This window comes from Lepidochelys olivacea, assembly GCF_965140295.1.
Source record: "Lepidochelys olivacea isolate rLepOli2 genome assembly, chromosome: 3".
Lineage (NCBI taxonomy): Eukaryota > Metazoa > Chordata > Testudines > Cheloniidae > Lepidochelys > Lepidochelys olivacea.
In genome coordinates, this window is record NC_140413.1 from 87,845,243 (window position 1) to 87,863,819 (window position 18,577).

Consider the following 18,577-nt stretch of genomic DNA (forward strand, 5'->3'; position numbering starts at 1 on the left):
GCTTCCCCACTACTTAACACAACACTCAGTGATTTCAGCTCTTAGGTGAATTCAGCTTATAGTAGGGGAGCCCCAGTGCTGGTGCACTGTCAGCCCAAAGTGAGCTCAGCAGCCTATAACTAGACTTCTAATGAAATCAAAATTAGCTCTGATATTCCACAGTGGAGAGAGGAGGAAGTGCAATCAGCATGTAAGGCCCTCACCAAGGGGCCCATGCCACCAAGTACTACTACTTGTCCCCAGCCTCTCTCCATTCACACAGTTTTGGAACCCATGACCCTTGCCTAGCGAGTGCTACTTAGTTGATGGTGAATCCCTCCATCATAACAAAAGGCCACGTACAGTTCCAAGCACAGTTCCCATAATCAGGGTAATAACAATTTATTCTTCCTGCCCCAATAACAGAGACACTGGGGATCCCACAGCAGCCAAAGTGACCATTTGGGCAGCTATGGTCTCATTCTAGGCGTGGTGGGTGTGCCTATGCAAATGAGATCGGCCCCTGAAGTTCTTTTCCACAACTTGCCACACCTCACCACCAGATGTCAGGGTGGAGCTCATCCTGACACTGCTTACATATGAATATAAAATGATGCTCTGAAACTAATAGTTTGGGTTTTTTTTAACAAATGCCTACTTGAAATATAATTATGAAAAATGGAATTTCTGTTCGTCCCAAGGAATGTACTGGATGGTGTGTGACACCACACGCATTCAAAGGCAAAGAATGAGTTTGAGGCCCCTAGAATAACTATCAGGATTTTTTTTAAAAAAGAACAGAACACTGAACTTGTCTCTGATTGGCTAACACAAGGACAGAGGAAAAGAGAACACTACAACTCCAACCTGTCTAATTCATACCTCCCTTTAACCATGTTCTCTCTAGTGAGTACAAATGTAGTATATCTGCTATTTCTGCATAATAATTAGTTCTCTCAGATCTTTTCTCAGGTTGCAGCTCCTCTGCCTCCTCTTCTATCTCCCTGACATCATCTCTGTTTTACAGTGTGTAAAACTGGGCATAGTAGTGGTCAAATGTGCTACCAACAAGCCACATATAGTGAGCTGGAATCATTTCTTCCAGCTTGCGTTCTGGGCCCCAGTGTCTACATCCTAGCACTCTATTTGCTGTGTGACTGCAGTAATACATTTTGCTGACAGTTTCATTGCTCTATCTGTTTACTCTGTTATCACTCCCAGATCCTTTCCTTCACTATGCTGAATGTGACCATTTAATGTATATTTTCTCTGACTGCTTTTAACACCAAAACTCATAACCTTCCACCTGCCTAAGCTGAAGCTGATAAACATAAACCACTGTTCAATGCCCCAGAAAGAATTAAATGCTTGGCATAGGTCTTTATATTCAAATAATACCTAGAAATCTTCATCTTCAACACACTTTACAAGTATTAACTAGGCAGTCCTCCCAGTACCACATCAGGTCACAATTAAGACTTTACGAGGCACACAACAAGCAGAGCTGAGGATAAAATTTCTCTTAATCTCAATCTTGTAATTCAATATTTGTATGCTTGTGTGGGAAAGAAGTACCTTTGTATTCAAAACAACCAGTGAAATACCTTAGGCATTTGCAAGCCGGAGTTGTGAACGTAAGCAGTTTGTCTAACCTAGGCTGTAAACCTCCTGAAAAGATCTTTTTTGATTGGATCCCTTTTCTCCACATTATTTGCTGTTTTGTGTGTGTGTGTTTTTGTATTTTGTTGTTGTTGTTGTTGTTAACTCAGGCGGCCTGTTTCTCTTACTTTCCTCTCTCCTTATTTCTCCTCATTCAGAAAGTTGGTGAATATCTCACCCAAGAGCAAAGCACTTCACTTTATGGACAAAGCAGGGGAGCAATAACCAATACTCCCTTCATGGAGTTCCTGGTTGGAGAAAAACACCTGGAAGAGATTAGAAGAATTATCTATTTAAAATAAATTAAATACTTCAGTATAGATGAGTGACTTGAGAGGAGAGATGACAACAGAGTTTTCCATCTTTTAGGTATAATGGTCCCCTGAATTCTTCTCTTTAATGCTTTTTGCTATTTCCCCCTTTCCTCCTTCACCCTTAGCCTTATGCTAGGTGGTCCTACCTCCTGGCCAAAGAAAGAGGGATTCGTTCTCTATGAAATTATCTCTAAATCTTGTCAGTGCTGTTGCATAGTAACCTGTCTGTAAGGGTCACTACAAAACAATCCAAGCAGTGTTTGGAATGGAAATACCAAGGAGGAGGCATGACCCTGCATCTCCTCCACCCCCTCTCCCCAATCACAATCAGCCTGATGATCTCCCAGGTCTCAAGCCATGGGAACATAAACTGAACTTCTGAGTTTAACATGGACTCTTAGTTTCAGGGTCCTATTTTCTGATGTGAAAATACCAGGGGGGCGGGAGGGAGGAAGAATAACATTTACTAATCCTACAGTTGCATGTGGTCTTTCTTGCTTTCCTTTCATTAATTTATTCTCTTCTCCTTTTTTTTCCCCTCCATATTCTTTTTTCTTCTTTTTCATTTTCCTTCTTTTATTAATCTTACTTTGTATCTCCCACCATTGTCTTCCAAAATTCCCAGCTCTCATCCTTCCCTCCAGCCCCGTCTTTCTGTCTAGCCTGCCACTATTTCCCTCATCCCGCTATGCCAGATTTGCCTGACAATTTGTGTCTGAGATGCTAAATTCTCTCTTTATACTTCACTTGATTTCCAGCCTCCAAAACTTATCACTGAATCTTCTTCTGAGGACCCCACCACAAAACCCAAAACAAGCAACAATAAACCCCTCCAACCACGTTATTTGTGCCCGCATCTGTTCTCTCCTATTCGAAAAAACCCAGCTACATGTACTCCCTCAAGGCTCTCTTAAAAGAATACCTCTGTTTGGTTTCTCCCACATCTGTGCTTCTCACCAGTCCACTCCCACCCACAAAACTCCACAAAAGTTCTCTGTGTCTCCTCAGATATCATCCGATCCATCTTCCACACACCCACAAACGTTCCCTCAGTGCTTTACCCTTGTGGGTTCTGACTTCACCAGAATTCTTTCTGGGAATCCAAAGAGGTGCATACTGAAGAGGGGACCTTGCCATCCTGTAATCAGGGCAGGGGAGTTGAGACCATGGGTTTGCTCTCATCCTACCCCGTTTTGGGACAAATAGTGCTGACAGCAGACCACAGCGCATGCCCCTGCCATTTTGGATGGGCCCAAGGGATACAGAGGAAGCTCCCTGTTCCTTCTTCTTCTTACCTTGCACATTCATAAAGGGCCAGACAGAATCTAGCTCACTGTGATAAATAGTTACATGCCTGTGTACAGACAATTCTGTCTCAACAAGCAAGTAATCCATAGGCTGAGTTCATAACCTTTTTTCTTATTTAGAAATTTTGACTATACTTCACTTGGGTGTATTCATATTGGGCTCCAAATATGAGTCCCAGTGCAGATAAGATCACATCAATTATCTCATCAGTTTAGCAGAGTCGGGATTATTTTGTTCTTGTTTGTCTGCAGTTAGAATTGCCTCTTTATGAATACCAGAGTTGACCAGAAAATGAAAAACATGTTGCAGGAACATTTCTCTTAAGTGTTTTCTCCATTTTTCATCAAAATTTCAGCTTGATGGAAAATTTCTGACCCGCTTCAGTAAATATGCAAAAATATTGGGCCAAATTAATCCCTGGTGTATTTACTTTTGGTGTATTCCATTTTAGAAAGTAGAAGATCCAAGACGTTCAGGATGTTGGAAGACAGAGTATATGTGATATTACTGAAATACAGTCTCCATAGTGATTTTATTGCCATATGTTGAATAGACAAAACACACTGGAGAATTAGTTTGTAGCTCCAGCAAATCTACACCAGCTCACATCTGCTGAGGATTTGTCCCATGTGCTGTAGGTTATACAACCATAAGGTGTGTTTTGGCAACAGCAATGTAGTCTGGAGCGGTGACCATGGGGCTGTGCTTCAAAACTCCTGATTTTTACACCAGGTCCTTCCTTCCTGTGTGTCCTTGGCCCAGTCACTTCATTTGTTTGCGTCATTTTTCCCATTTACAAAATGAGAATAGTAGTATATACTAATCTATCTCATGGGTGTGTTGTGAGGATCAATTAGCTATTGTCTGCACTTTTAACATGTGAACTGCTTATTAGTTTTAAATTTAATATTAAACATCAAATGTCTTTGGAATTAAAAAAAAACAAGCTTTGTTTCAAAATGATGCTTTACATCAATGCTTTTTTTATGGGGGGTGAATACAATTATTTTTTCAAGGAACATAATGTTAGGATATTTTGAAGTGTATTTATCAGGTGTATGAATCTGGTTCAGAAATACAGTAATGGTGTTTTAAATATTTATGTTGTCTTTCAAAAAATATTTTCCTCTAAATTAAGTTGCATTATATTTGCTCTAGTCAGAATACACAAAGCATCTCACAATACTTGGAGGGTTCCTAAAGTTTGAAGCAGCTTCCAACATGCCAACCACTTTATTCCAAGTCACACTTGGCTTTCCCAGCAGACTGAAGTTGCCAGGCTTAAAAAGAAGACAACTTGGTTCTTTTCAGAAAAGTCTGGAAGAAAGCAGGTTCCATCCCCTTTTGTCTGGTGTCACAGTCAGACAAAAAATAATGTGTCAAATAATGCCTTAGGTTTTCTTCAGGTTGGCCAAATTATTTTTCTGGGCAATAAAGATGGAAAGAGGAGTAAACACATTTTACATGCAGAATTTTAATTTGTTTTCTTAATCCTTAATTCTTTAAAATTGGGGAAAGCAGAAAATTTAAAACAGCACTAACAGACAGGCGGGCTGGGGAGAAAGGAGAGAGAGAAAATAAATCCTTAATATGAAGTAAAGAGATTGGCCCAATTCCAAAGGATGGGAGCTTTGGGGCCAGATCATTGTTAAAGTAAAAAGAAAAGGGGATGTGTGTACTGGTCTGTATACACCTAAGATACTGTCTCAAATATTGCAGCTAGTTAAGAGTTTGCTTTCACTGTAGGCTTCTGAGATGGGGGAGCCTTTATAATGTTTTCTTTGAATTGTAAGCATGCATAAAAGGGATTCTTGCTGCAAGAGTATGGGGCCTTCCCTCGAGGGCCTCATTTCTGCTCCCCTTTCTATCAGTTCTTGGGGAAGGAGGCTACCTGCATTTTGTTGTAATTCCCCTGCCTACCATGTTTGCTGGAGGTCTACTATTTTGTTGTTTCTTTAAATGCTGTCACTGCCCCCAGTGTTTCTAATGATGGGTAAATGTGCATAGCGCAGCCAGATCAGATTCACATTGGCTGAGCCCCAACTGAGTGAATATTGTTTAGAAAAGCTGAAAAAACTAGGTTCAGGCTCAGTGCAAATAGCGTTGCTCTCTTTGGGCTTTTAGAGTATAATTTGTAAATTGATGGGCATGCTTCAGAGCGATCACAAACTAGAAAAGTCTCAAAGCATGCTTTCTGAAACTGTCAACATAAAAATAGGCTTAAGGCTGGAGTCATAAAATTTAACAAGCACATTAATTCAAATGTGTACTTCAGACATGTTAATAATATCCTTTATATTCCTGGAGCTAGAATATCTTTCTTTACACTGAATGCCTGACTGAAAAGCACTAACTGATTTAAGCTTTTAAAACTCTTCTGGTTTATATTTTCTTTGCAGTGATGTTATAGCAGTGTTGGTCACAGGATTTGAGAGACAAAGTGAGTTAGATAATATTTTTTATTGGACCAACTTCTGTTTGTGAAAGAGACAAGGTTTTGAGCTCCGCAGACCTCTTTGCTCTTTGGAACTCAAAAATTAAGAACATAAGAATGGACATGCTGAGTCAAACCAGTGAGTCCATCTAATTCAGTATTCTGTCTTCCAACAATGGGCAATGCCAGATGCTTCACAGGGCAATTATCAGCTGATCCATCCACTGTCATCCACTCCCAGTTTCTAGCAGCTTGAGGTTTAGGGACACACAGAGCATGAGGTTACTTCCCTCACAATATTGGCTAATAGTCGCTGATGGACCTATCCTCCATGAACTTATCTAATTATTTTTTGAACCCAGTTATACTTTTGGCCTTCAAAATATCCCCTGGCAACAAGTTCTATAGGTTGACTGTCCATTGTATGAAGTACTTCCTTTTGTTTGTTTTAAACCTGCTGCCTATTAATTTCATTGAGTGACCCCTGGTTCTTGTGTTATGTGAAGGGGTAAATAACACTTCCCTATTCATTTTCTCCAAACCACTCATGATTTTATAGACCTTTGTCATATCGCCCCTTAGTCGTCTCTTTTCAAAGCTGAACAGTCCCAGTCTTTTAAAATTCTCTTCATATGGAAGCTGTTTCAAAGCCCTACTCATTTTTGTTGCACTTCTCTGTACTTTTTCCAATTCTAATAGATGGTTCTCGAGAGGGGGAAACCAGAGCTGCACACAGTATTCAAGCTGTGGTCATACTATGGATTTATATAAAGGCATTATGATATTTTGTGTCTTATTATATATCCATTTCCTAATGGTTCCTAACATTCTGTTAGCTTTTTTGACGCAGATGAACATTGAGCAGATGTTCCCAGAGAATTATCCACAAGGACCCAAAGTCTCTTTTTTGAGTGGTATCAACTAATTTAGAGCCCATCATTTTGTATGTACAGTTGGGATTATCTTTTCCAATGTGCATTACTTTGCATTTACCAACATTGAATTCCATCTGCCATTTTGTTGCCCGTTAACTCAGTTTAATGAGATCCCTTTGTAACTCTTCACACTCAGCTTCTTATCTATCCTGAGTAATTTGTATCATCTGCAAACTTTACCATCTCACTGTTCACTCCATTTCCAGATCATTTATGAATATGATGAACAGCACTGGTCCCAGTACAGTTCCTTGGAGGACCCTGGTATTACCACTTTCTATTGTGAAAGCTGATCATTTATTCCTACCTTTGTTTTAACCAGTTACTGATCCATGAGAGGATCTTCCCACTTAACCCATGACTGCTTACTTTGCCTTTTTCACCAGCAGAAATTAGTCCAATAGAAGATATTACCTCACCCACCTTGTCTCTTTCATTTTATGTTGTTTTTCATTTTATCTTGGGTTATTTCGCATTTGTAAAAAACTTGGGGCTCTGATAACAACCATGCTACAGACATTAATGGTATGTATTATAGATGGTTAGAAATTGCTGGTGGTCTCTGGATCCCAGTCAAATCTATACGTGAGCCAGTTCAGACACCATTTTTCCTTGAAAAACTTGGATCGTTTGAATGAACCTTGGATGGTCAACTAATTCCCATAGAAAAGAACATTGCTTATCCCTTCTTTGCAGAATATTTATGCTCCCATTTTCAAACAGTTGTCTGCTCTTTGGCCTTCCAGATGAAAAATGCTCTGCAAGATTTAATACAATATGTTCTTGATTTCACTTTCTGTTCCTTTATTTTCAAATGAATAATTTTCATCTGCCTTTCACCCAGGAGAACATCATTGCAGATTCACTTGTCTCTCCAGTTTGTTTAGTTAACATGCTCACTGATATCATATTAAAGCAAAAGGTGAATGAGACCACTTAAAAGCCTCATTAAATGCTGCCTCCTTAACTCACAGAGGCTAAGTGCTTATCCAACATCGCTTTGCAAAGATAACGATGAGAGTGAGGATAAAAATATTTATCTAATAAACATAATATCCTGTGATGATTTCTTTTCATTTTTTGTGGTTTACTTTCTACAGTTTTCCTATACAGTAACATGTTTCATGTTAGAGTAAATCATTTTAAGAAAGAAAGAAAGAAAGAAAGAAAGAAAGAAAGAAAGAAAGAAAGAAAGAAAGAAAGAAAGAAAGAAAGAAAGAAAGAAAGAAAGAAAGAAAGAAGAAATGAAACCCTATTTATAAGTTTTAATTGATGGAAAGAGATGTCAGCATTATTTGTGTGTAAGTTATTAGTTATACACTAACTAGAACCAATATGAATGTCAAATATATTTGTTCTATTTCAGGGTCTCCATTTTTAGACATAAAATGTATACTATAAGCATTTATCAGAAACAAAGTGTCTTGATAGTCAGCAGGTTCTTGGCTCCCCCACATATTACTGTAGTTCTATTGTTGGAGAGTTACATTATTACATTTCTTACAGCACTCTGTGTCCAAAAGTAAGAACACATTAGCTTGATGACTCTGGGTATGGTTTCCTGAGTCAATACTACTTCTTTAGTAGTGACATAGTAGCAGACAATTGCATAATGAAGCTGTCTGTCTTTATTTACACAATGTATTTTTGTATTCACTAGTCCAGAAAGAATAGTTCTGTGTAGCAGCTGTCATTGTATTTTTTGCTTATCTCTGTCTGGTCTGCCAATGTTGTAATTCACCAGCTGACACCCGCCTTGGCAGAGGCCAAGTGCAGTTATTCAGTGCCAAAGCAACAACAGTGCTCTGAACTATGACACAATTCATCTTAGTTCTAGTTAGCAATGGGGGATTCTTTTGGCCTCTTTGCTGTTCTGTCTACACACTTCATGACCATTTGGGGTGCAGTGAAAGTGATTGCTGAGAAACAGTTGCAGCTCTGTTACACACCATGGAAACAGGCCATAGGGGAGGAAGACAGGGCCAGTTGTAAAGACTGGTGGCAAGAGGGCTGGAGGGCTGGAAAAATAAATTCTTGCTTGTTCAATTTTGCAGAATTGGAAGGGTCAGATTTGATGGCAAAAGACACATTAGTGTTCAACTCACTCTACCATGAGGACTGAAGTTTAACGTTTGGCACTTGCCAGGAACACTGTCGTTGACTCTGTTGGGAGTGTTGGCCGAGTCAGGACTTGAGCTGGGAAAATACACTGAATAATCAATCACAAATATTCTTGCAAATCACGCCTGCCAATTCACATGCCTGTCCTATTTTACCCCTTTCATTAGTGTTTTCAGGAAAAGTCATGCAAAAGGCTTTATTTTGTTTTTCACTGAATGTTCATAGAAAGCTATAATGTCTGAGTATGTATTTGCTATAAGTGCTCCTAAAATCTGGTGTTCATGGTGTAATCTGTATCCCACTCTGTGCCTGCTCCTTGAAGGATATAAGGCTATTACTACTGCCAGTGATGCATCCAAAAGCTTGTCTATGTGAACAAATTGCACTTAATCAATCACCCAAAGAACAAAAACTTCAGTTCTGTGAGCCATTATTCAACCCTAGTGTCTCCACGCTGTAGACACCACCAGAGCTGTCTGACTGGGCCAGGCTCCATAGCTGTGGGGGCTAATCAAACCAAAATTGATCTGTCACCTTGTAGCAGAGTATGGAATCCACTGGGAATGAAAACCTATCCTTGGTGATCAAAGGGAGATGACAGTCCCTAGCAACCTCCCACTTCTGTTCCATGATACTGCCTGTTTGGTTAAATCTGAGGATCTCACCTGATTCCTCTCTTTCCCTCTGGGTGGTTCCCAGGTGAGTTACTGTAGCCCCAGGGCTTCAATAACCTCCATGGGGAAAAAGAGGGATCAGCACTGCCTAATGCTAATCCAGGCGCTATGGAGTTAATGTGCTTGAGCTCGCTCATCCTGAACAGCTGTTAGGGTTATGACTGTGAAGAAGATGGGGAACCCCCTGCCCACATTCCCAACTGACCTTCAGGGGTTGATGGGGAGGCACTTAAAAGTGGCGCTGATAAGGAGCTACGTACAGCATAGCCAGAATTTGTCCCTCTATTATTAAATACTGTGTGTTGCATTCTAAGGGTATGTCTACACTGCAATGAAACACCCTCAGCTGGCCCACACCAGCTGACTTTGGCTTATGGGGCTCAGGCTGTGAGGCTATACAGTTGCCATGTAGATGTTCAGGCTTCGACTGAGCCTGGGCTCTGGGATCCTTCTCCCTTACAGGGCCCCATGCCTCAGGCTCCAGGCCAAGCCTGAACATCTACACTGCAATTTCATAGCCATACAGCCTGAGCCCCATGAGCCCAAGTCAGCTGACATGGGCCAGCCACAGGTGTTTTATTGCAGTGTAGATGAATAAAAACAAGAGACAAGACAACTGCCAGCAACAAAACCATCAGCAGTAGCAAGAACAAAATGATTGCATAAAAATATTGATAAATATTCGTTATTGCTGCTGACAAAGCCATGTGCTCACACCGCTAGTGCTACCATACAGTGTGATCAGTAACTGAAAAACTAAGGTTGGGGGAAAGTGTGACCCATGAACTTCTTGATGCCAATTGTCACCGGCCACAGGGGATGCAGAAGGTTTTACAGGGATCCTTTGGGTCAGATATATGCATATTGCATTCACCAAAGGATGGCACGTAAGGTCTTTATCAAGAGCCAGTAGCCCAGTAATTGTCACAATCATTTCAAAATGTATGTACTGATAATATTTAAGGAGTTAGGTATCTATACTGGAAATTACATTCTCAAAGCCTTGGAGCTAAAGCAAGTGACCAAGAAGTGACCTGTCTTAAATAGGTTGGTTCAAGCAGCAGGTTCCTATTTGGCATTGTGTATACTGTGTCGCACAACAGCAAAATCAACAAGAGAGGAGGCACAGGAAAAAAATAATCAGCAGAGGTAGTTCTGTTTATGAAAAAGAACAAAGAACTGTCCTTCTTTATCTAAGGGTACCAAGACACACTCTGAATTCTTCACCTAGGAGACAAGTTGACAGCATGACTTGTCTTATAAAAAAGGGATCAGCCTGCCTGGTTAAAAAGCGCTGCTGAGCAATACTTTATCAGACATGATTGTATCTAGTTAAATAACTTTTGGACTTTTGCAACTTTCTTTTTCTTTTTCTTTTTCTGGCTGTTTATGGCATCTTTTGGAGATTTGGGGGCTTTTGTTGTGGAAAAAATGACAACCTGGTGCCTTAGGGAGAGGGGATTATGGGGTCTGTAGGGCTGCATGCAGGTGAAAATTGTTCAGGGGCTGGATAGAATCATCCAATAGCTGGATTTAGCTGTCAGTTGGACCACCTTGTATGCTTAAGGCTGTACTTTTATCTGAGCTGTCACAACTGGATTCCATGATTTCCATATTTTCTAAAAAATATCTTTGACTTTTGGGGCTTCCTCTGTCTGTTTCACCACAATATGTTTCCTAAAAAAATACCATAATAAAACCACAGTGCTATGTATGATTATGATAAATACTGAGGTTGCTGCTTTTGCCATTGGAGATACTCTCATATAATCAATTTGGACCAAATCAAAAAAAATGGAGGACAAATTTACCTCTTTGTTTTGCTGGCACTTGGGGTGAAATTCCTGATAACAGTGAATAAAATATCCTAGTCCCAGGAGAGGCACCTGGAGACCATCAAAAATACTTTGGGGGGGGGGAATTGGATAACAGACACCTTTAAACAAAAATTCCTCTGGCATGTGCACACTTTCCAGTGATTTCCGACTTTGTTTCTCCTTCCCAAAGGCATGGAGTCCAATGTTTGTGACAGGCCTTTGCAAGAACTGCTGACTTCCTACATGCCAAAAAAGAGATATATATGGTTTATGGTTTCCTTGGGGCTATGCTGGAAACTTTGAATAGTGAAATTAACCAAGTTGAAGAACATATGGAAGAATTTGGGAAATATGGAAATAGAGATGGGAGGGGGGGGGGGGCGGATGAGGAGTTAACAGCCCTGAAGGACTTGGAGTTTTATTTTCATTTTATTTTTGCTGACCTCAGAAAGATGACTAGAGAGAAAAGCACAGAAGAGAAAAATATCTGAAATTCAAGGAGCAAGCAGATCATTGAGACACTATTAAGATGAATGAAAATGTATTGTCTAAAGCACTGATCTGTAAGAGGAATCTGTAGATACTGAAAGATGATGTAGAATCCTGACAACATCAAGGAAATTAAACAGTAATAAGTCACCAGGACCAGATGGTATTCACCCAAGAGTTCTGAAGGAACTCAAATGTGAAATTGCAGAACCACTAGCTGTAGTCTGTAACCTATCATTTAAATCAGCTTCTATACCAAATGACTGGAAGATAGCTAATATGATGCCAATTTTTAAAAAGGTGATCCCAGCAATTACAGGCCAGTAAGCCTGACTTCAGTACCGGGCAAACTAGTTGAAACTATAGTAAAGAACAAAATTGTCAGACACATAGATGAACATAATTTGTTGGGGAAGAGTCAACATGATTTTTGTAAAGGAAAATCATGTCTCACCAATCTACTAGCATTCTTTGAAGGGGTCAACAAGCATGTGGACAAGGGGGATACAGTGGATATAGTGTACTTAGATTTTCATAAAAGCCTTTGTCAAGGTCTCTCACCAAAAGCTCTTAAGCAAAGTAAGCTGTCATGGGATAAGCAGGAAGGTCCTCTCATGGACAGGTAACTGGTTAAAAAAGATAGGAAACAAAGGGTAGGAATAAATGGTCAGTTTTCAGAATGGAGAGAGGTAAATAGTGGTGTCCCCAGGGGTGTGTACTGGGCCCAGTCCTATTTAACATATTCATAAATGATCTGGAAACAGGGGTAAACAGTGCGGTGGCAAAATTTGCAGATGATACAAAATTACTCAAGATAGTTAAGCCCCAAGCAGACTGCAATGAGCCACAATGGGATCTCACAAAACTGGGTGACTGGGCAACAAAATGGCAGATGAAATTCAATGTTGATAAATGCACAGTAATGCACATTGGAAAACATAATCCCAACTATATATATCATAACACAAGAACAAGGAGTCACCAAATGAAATTCATAGGCAGCAGAGTTAAAACAAACAAAAGGAAGTATTCTTTCACAATGCACAATCAACCTGTGGAACTCCTGGTCAGAGGATGTTGTGAAGACCAAGAGTTTAACAAGATTCAAAAAAGAACTAGATAAATTCATGGGGGACAGGTTCATCAATGGCTATTAGCCAGGATGAGCAGGGATGGTGTCCCTAACCTCTGTTTGCGAGAAGCTGGGAATGGGCAACAGGGAATGGATCACTTGATGATTACCTGTTCTGTTCATTCCCTCTGAGGCACCTGGCATTTGCCACTGTTGGAAGACAGGATACTGGGCTAGATAGACCTTTGGTCTGACCCAGTATGGTCGTTCTTATGAAAAGGGGGCTTGACTCTAAAGTGACGAAGATAAACATCGTACATGTAGCAAAAATGGCACAAATTCAGATGCCCCACAGTTACTTTCCTCCCATTTTCAGTCCCATTACCCAGGGCAAGAGGAAATAGCTAAACATTGGCATGCAGCAGTTATGCTTCACTCTACAGAGGAAATTGTACAAGGCTAACATGTACATAGTATAGACAACATAATCACATGTAAAGCACAGGACAAAAGTGAAGAAAGAGACAGAGATATAGGATTAGGTAAGTGGACTTTTGGCTCTGTCTGCATCCCTGTAAACATTTAGGCATAACACTCTAAACACTTGCCTTTCACATTAGCCACGGCCCTTAACAAGGGATGATGTGGAGGCTCCCCTCCCCTGACCTCAGGAGTAGCTCTGGGACACACTGTGACTCAGACACGCCTCTGACTCACAATTCATCCCCAGCTTCCTCTTTGCTCCTGTGGGTAGCAGTTTACTGCTGGCCTACAATATTGGTAAATGACTACCCTGTTCTGCCCTGTGGTGGATCCAACTACTCTGTCAAGCAAACACAGTGAGTGGAGCAAAGGATCCAGCCATTCCTGCCCACCTGCCTTGATGAGAGAACAAGTAGGTGAGTAACTATACATACCCTTACACACAGATGTAAGGGTCTTATGCTCTCTCAAGCCTTTGCACAAGGACAAAGTCTGAATCAAAATCTAGCCCATAGAGGCTGCTGCTCACCTGGTGAATTCTGAGTTCAAGCTGTTCACTAGAAAAAGTCTCCTGGGGCTGGTCACATATAAACACCATTCCCAAGTCTGGTGAACCAGAGAACCCAGTATGGACTTGTTCCTGTGTCTAAGAACCAATCAAACCTGAACTCTGCTGATGACTAAACATGTGAAAAGCAGGTTCATTTCAACTCAATCCTGTTTGAATTTCAGGGCCTGCAAACACATTCAAACTGCTTCTCTTGTACCAGTGTTGTGACTAATAGGATGGCGACAGACCATCTTAAGGCTTTGGGCCAGATACTTAGTTGCTTTAAATCAGCATAACTCCACTGGATATCAGTGCTTAACAAGAAGAATCTCATCTCTCTCAACAGCTAGGCTTCCTCTGACCACCACCACAGCAAGACTTTCATAGGACTATATGAATTCACACCAGCTGAGGATCTGTGCCATTCTCTGTTAGAGAAGTTCAAGTAGGACTAGTCACAGTGCTTGAATTTAGAGGTGTTGTTTCTAAGGTATTATCCCACTAAATGAGAGAGAAATAACAGCAAAAATGGAGATGACAGCATGCCTCTGATTTAGGATGTTGGTACAGTAAACCTTTTAAATTAAAAGCCTGTGAAATCTGGGGTTGCAGGTTTCTTTTTTGTTTTTCTCAGTTTTTACTACACTGTAATGGAGACTGAAGTGGCTGAGTACTGGGGAGCAGAGACTTTGCAGAGTTCTAGAAAACACAGGGATAACAGGAAATATGTGAAAAAATGGAATTGGGAAAGTTGTGAGGAAAGCTGGCTACAAGTGGTGTACCCTGCTGACCGAGTAGCTTCTTGTTAAATAGTGACATGAGCTATGAACACAGTTGGGCCCAGTCCTCAGTTGGTGTCAATCAGTAAAGCTTCATATTTTTGTGGTATTGATGACCTGGCTCAGATAATTCACTAAGGCTCTGCAGGCCAGGTAGCCTATTGGGTACATCTGCAAGGCCTGTAGCAGTGAGCCTCTAGCCTAAGTCACCAGACTTGGGTTTGTGGGATTCACTACCATGCTAAAAATAGCTCTGTAGACATTGCAACTCTGGCTGGAGCTCAGGCTCTGACACCTAGGGTTGGGGGGAGGGTGGGCATCAGAATCCACACTGCAGCTCAAGCCACATCTTAAAGGCTCTGTCTACACACTTATTTTTAGTGTGTTAGCATGAGCCCTGCAAGGCCAAGTCTGGAGACCCAGGCTCCCTGGTGACACTGACTGTGTAGATCAGTGGTTCTCAACTCCGGTCCACCGCTTGTTCAGGGAAAGTCTCTGGCGCACCGGGCCAGTTTGTTTACCTGCCGTGTCCACAGGTTCGGCCGATCACAGCTCCCACTGGCCACGGTTTGCCGTTCCAGGCCAAAGGGGGCTGCAGGAAGCGACGTGGGCCAAGGGATGTGCTGGCCACCCTTCCTGCAGCCCCCATGGGCCTGGAGCGGCGAACGGCAGCCAGTGGGAGCTGCGATCGGCCGAACCTGTGGACACGGCAGGTAAACAAACTGGCCCGGTGCGCCAGGGACTTTCCCTGAACAAGCGGTGGACCAGAGTTGAGAACCACTGGTGTAGATGTACCCATTGCGGCTTTAGAATGAAACAACCAAAGAAGCCTGCCAAATTCACTTGGCTTGTATTGTAAAGACCTGGCAGTGAGTAGGGTGTGCTGTGGAGCCACACCCATCAAGTAGAAGCTCCAAGTACATTGTGAACTGGACCACCCTCCACAAGGTTACAGAATGTGCTTCTCTCTATTGCCAAACAACTCTGGCACCTACCGTGGACAGTGCCAACATTCTGTCCTATTCTATGTATGTTACTATAGTGAGGGGCATAGTATAATCTCAAGTACCTTCCAGCAGTGCATTAAGTAAAGTGAATAACATATCTCATGTGGTTTGTTCTCTCATCTCTTCACAGGGGGACAATAGCATGTGCAGTGGGTTGTTTCAGTGTGTATACTGCGGGGGCATCTTGATTTGCTTGCTTGTTTTTTTAAATATATATATGTTGCAAAATGTTTATAGTTACAGAGGCCAGGTTGAAGAGACATGGCCGTGTCCTTCAAACAGAAGGTGGTGACATTTGTGAAGGTTGTTAGTTCCTGGCGGAGTTCATTCTGCAGGCTTGGGCTGTCAGATGCTCTTGGGGGCAGTCTCTCTAGAGGTCTCAGATTTTTCCAAACTGGTCTCCCTCTATTCATATAAGAAGAATTACTCACAGATGCTGCTTTGTGAGAGCTTTGTGTCAGAGGAACCCAAGAGCACTCCTAAACTGCAGCTACACTGATCCATTGCGAGTGTGCTGTTTCAGCCAAAGGAGACTGCACCATGGCTGCAAACGCTTCATGACCATGATTTCACATATTTCCCAGCCCTTTTGAGCTGCCTTGAATCCTATCGGGTAACACAAACAGCCCCTGCATAAAAGAGAGCACAGATACTGCAATTATAGTTGGACCCCGCATAGAGGCAGAGAATAGACTGTTAACATCCCCTTCCACCTATTTGTCCAGGGCCAGACACAGCCTGCCCCTTATGTGCAAAAAATCATAAAAACCAAAGACCAATACATTTTAATTTACTTTGCCCTCTGTGCAGTTTGTGATGCTGCAATGAAATCAGTTGATGACCAATGTGCATTGTGAGGGTGATATTGTGAACACCCTACATACACTGGTGGGCAGTTACTGACAGGAGCAGTGCCATAGATGTCAAGTTTTGAAGACTCAAAGGCAATGGAATGATGACTGTTCACAATCTGCATCTCACACAGTAGTAATCATTTCATAGAGTTCTCTGCAGCTAACGGAGATCCTACTTTAAAAACACTACAGTACCAACCCTGGTACTCGCAGAGTGAAACAGTGTTTAAAGTGTCAAATATTATGTTAGCAGTTTCTTCCTCCTTTTTTCATCCCCTTTAAATGCTTTTCCCCACACCAGCCAGTTGATGGGAGTCTTTGTAAGTGGCAGGCTTTACTAAAGTGGATGTGTTTATTTAAAAAAAACAAAACAAAATAAAACAAACCTGCAACTCCCTGGTAAATTTCATCAAGTGCAGATCCCAGTATTTGCTGATTTACTGAAATATTCACACATTAAATTAGAGATTAAATGTCAAGACATCTGCAAAAACAAGTTAAATGTTGTCTTTGGGATCAGCACCTTCCTTACAAATCATCCTTTTTTCACCATCAAATGCTTTATATATGGTTATTTACTGCCAGCTGTTCATATTAAGAATTACAAAGATTCACAGGGTACTGCAAGTGTGTGGTAGGTAATAAATCTGCCAAAGATTATGGAGGTTTATGTACTTTAACATACTGTGATGTGACCTTAATCTCTGTAAGTCTAAAGAAAAAAGAAATTCTGCCTCTTTATGAAAGATCCATTATCTACTTGTAGATAATGCTGTTTGCAATTTAATTCTGATGTCAAACCTTATTTTTCCTGAAGGCTATTTGGCATGTAACACAGAAACATATAGCAGAAAATATGCCTTGTGTTGTATAATAAAACAGAACCAAATATTTATGATGTGACGAAAAAGCTCTACAACATCTTGAGAAAGGTTCATTAAAAAAAAAAAAACAGATTCACAAATGATGACTAAGGCATGTTAATAAAAACTGTAATTTACAAAATTACAAACATGTGAAAGTATCAGGACAGAGGGTCTTGTTTGTTTGTGCTGTTTCCTGAAGATAATTCAGAATATGGATTTCTTCTGGTTTTCTGATTCCAGACTTAAAGTAAATAAGTACCCCCAGCAATGCTGAATAATGCAGGCCTAATTCCCCAAGCATTTTGCAAAATAACATATGATGGTGCAACTCCTAAAAGCAGTTTAAAGATAACACTCATGAGAGGGGCTGAGTGAAATGGCCAACATTCATACAGGAGTTGAAAGAGAATGGGGGCAAATATTAATGCCCGTACTCTATTTTTTCTCAGTCCAAACTCAGGCAACTTCACCGTCAGTTTGCCAGAATAAGGACCTCAGGATTTGGCCTCATGTTCTGCCACTTCTGGTGTGACTGCTGGCCATTTACTCAGATCATCTCATGGCAGCTGGGATTCTGTAGATGAATGGTTACGAATCTATATTATATATTTCTATATACTATTCTGTTATAGTGTGTGATTTCCCATTGAATGAATAGTGCATCTTAAGTCCCAGATATAGATGCCCTTACTCAAATTAAACTGCACCTTCCTTAATGAGTGGTCCCATCTATTTTCATGGGACTACTCATACTGTAAGGTACTACTTGGCATGAGTAAGGAAGAGCAAATCTGGCCACAGATGTTGACTTTTGGAATAATGGAATGGCAGTATCTTCTTCAATTTTTATTTCTGTAGAAGAAATTAACAAAGAAAGTGCTTTTTTGCTAACCTGCAGCTATGTCCCCTATTTATTTGTCTATTGTTCCAAGCTTAACAATTAGCTTTCTTGTCTATTGAATTGTGCAAAATGTATTTTTATAATATGTAACATCTTAAAAATCAATGATACTCCAGTACATTATTAATATTTCATAGAAAATACAGCCTGTCCTTGAACTCTGCTGTGATTGTGATGATACGACCCAACAAAACTATGAAATCTAAACATAACCAAATATTTCCCCCCATTGCTCATGCTTATTTTTTCGAAAACATACTCCCTGATAGTATGCAGGGTGAAATGTAACTTCCACCAAATGTAGCTTATCCCTTGGGATATCAGCACTGACAGAT